This window comes from Schistocerca cancellata, chromosome 5 (assembly GCF_023864275.1).
Source record: "Schistocerca cancellata isolate TAMUIC-IGC-003103 chromosome 5, iqSchCanc2.1, whole genome shotgun sequence".
NCBI lineage: Eukaryota > Metazoa > Arthropoda > Insecta > Orthoptera > Acrididae > Schistocerca > Schistocerca cancellata.
In genome coordinates, this window is record NC_064630.1 from 229,235,610 (window position 1) to 229,238,201 (window position 2,592).

Below are 2,592 nucleotides of genomic sequence, written 5' to 3' on the forward strand. Positions count from 1 at the left end.
GTAAATAACTGAGTATCTTATTTACAATGTGATAATGGATTCTGGTGTAGCTTCTAAGTAGAAAAATTTTTGTGTTTAAGGGTCATAAACAAAATGACTGTAATTTTTTCCACTGAGAATCATTTATTACTAGATGGTAGTCTTTATGATGTGTCAACATCAGGTAACTACTGATGAGTGTCCATGAAGACACTCACAAGCTTGGAACCCAAAAACATAAACAACTAGGATTACAGAATTATCCAATTAGTTACTTTTCACACAGTAAACATCTACACTCAACAATGTCTTGTTTAAGAATTTCTTGTTTACTAGTTACAGTCTCATGTAAATACACAAATATTTTTGGTAATCAATTACACTCCTTGTGGGAATTAAGGAATGAAATGTGCTGCTTGAAAATCCTACTAATCTATGTACGTTATGGACTTTATGAAAAAATTTGGCAATGTATCCCATCAATACAGATCAACTCTTACCTTCCATTTTTAACAATGCCAAGTCATGCTTGAAGTTAAGAATTGTGTCCTCAGGCTTTTCATAGCAGTCTCAGTGTGACAGCATAAACTTTGCTCAAAGAGTCTATGGAGGGAGTTGGGGGGGGGGGTTACATTAGAGTTGGTATTTTCCAAATTCCTTATTTTTTAATTGAATATTCCAAACTTAGAATTTGGCTAATTTACATACATAATTCTTCATAACATAAGTGATGGCAAGATTTATGAAGAAAAAGCGTAAGATTTAATGAACCAACAATGGCAAGGTCATTAGAGATGGAGCACAAGCTCGTATTGTGGAAGAAAACTGGACATGTATTTTACAAAGAAATCATCTTAATATTTGCCTAAAAGAAATTTAGGAAATCAACAAAAAACTTAAAGTTGTATGATACTGTGAGTTGAACTTCCATCCTTCTGAATGTGAAGATAATGTAGTAACCACTAGATCACATTGCTCAGTACTGGTACTTGTTATTTGGACTATGCTCCTATGGGTTACTGCATGAAGAAATTCACCTGTCACCATCTTGAATGAAGAAAAACTGTAAGAAAACAGTAAAGAGTGCTTACTGTGCTTCCTTTCATTGTCACCTGAAATTAATGGTGCATTATTTGTTGTGTAGCTGTCAGATTACGAAAGCCAGTGATTGAATCAGCAACTGCAATATCTCGCATGATGACGGCCAGCTGGTCAGCCGAAATATTGTGGCCACTTGACTAGTTCCAACTGCAAACTCTACAAGAGTATATAAAAAAAAAACTAAGCTCCTCCCAAACAGGCCACGAAGGCCCAATGATACCGACTAGCCGCTGTGTCATCCTCAGCCCACAGGCGTCACTGGATGCGGATATGGAGGGGCATGTGGTCAGCACACCGCTCTCCTGGCCGTATGTCAGTTTCCGAGACTGGAGCCGCTACTTCTCAATCAAGTAGCTCCTCAGTTTGCCTCACAAGGGCTGAGTGCACCCTGCTTGCCAACAGCACTCGGCAGACCGGATGGTCACCCATCCAAGTGCTAGCCCAGCCCGACAGTGCTTAACTTCGATGATCTGACTGGAACCGGTGTTACCACTACGGCAAGGGTGTTGGCCACAGCGCTTCTGCAAACAATCTAAGGGGGCTGCTCAGATTATCACCTAGGTCATTTATGTAAATCAGGAACAGCAGAGGGCCTATGACACTACCTTGCGGAACACTAGATATCACTTCTGTTCTACTCGATGATTTACTGTCTATCACTACGAACTGTGACCACTCTGAGAGGAAATCACGAATCCAATCACACAACTGAGATGATACTCCATATGCATGCAATTAGATTAATAATCACTTGTGAGGAATGGTATCAAAGACTTCAGGAAATCTAGGAATATGGAATTGATCTGAGATCCCTTGTCAACAGCACACATTACTTCATGGGAATAAAGAGCTAGCTGTGTTGCACAAGAATGATATTTATGATGATGATAAGTCATTTTCTTCAAGGTGATTCATAATGTTTGAGTACAGTATTGCTCCAAAATCGTACTGCAAATTGAGGTCAGTGATATGGGTCTGTAATTCAATGGGTTACTACTATTTCCTTTCTTGAATATTGGCATGACCTGTGGCTACTTTCCAGTCTTTAGGAACAGATCTTTTGTCAAGTGAGTGGTTGTATATGATTGTTAAGAATGGCCTATTGTGTCTGCATACTCTGAAAGGAACCTGATTGGTTTTCCATCTGGACCAGAAGACTTGCCTTTCTTAAGTGATTTGAGTTGTTTCGCAACACCTAAGTTATCTATTTTTATGTCACACATGCTAACAGCTGTTCTGGTTTTGAATTCTGGAATATTTGCTTTATCTTCTTTCGTGAAGGAATTACAGAAAACTGTATTTAGTAACTCCACTTTAGTGGCACCATCATCGGTAACATTTTGAAAAGTTCATAGGCTGCAGTTGTGGTAAAATGTAAAAACTATTCTGAAAGAGTGATAGCTTCAGGTGTCCAGTCATCACTGTGTTGCAGACCTGTGAGAGAAAAATGTTCCCTTTGTAAACCTATTGTGTGTTTTTCATGTAAGACCACCACACGCTGTGTGGAGGAGG

At 39.1% G+C, this 2,592-nt stretch overlaps 1 pseudogene; it reads right to left on the reverse strand.

The window, feature by feature from the left end:
- Positions 1-1,473: 1,473 nt before the first annotated feature.
- Positions 1,474-1,591, reverse strand: LOC126189381 (5S ribosomal RNA; annotated as a pseudogene).
- Positions 1,592-2,592: the final 1,001 nt, after the last annotated feature.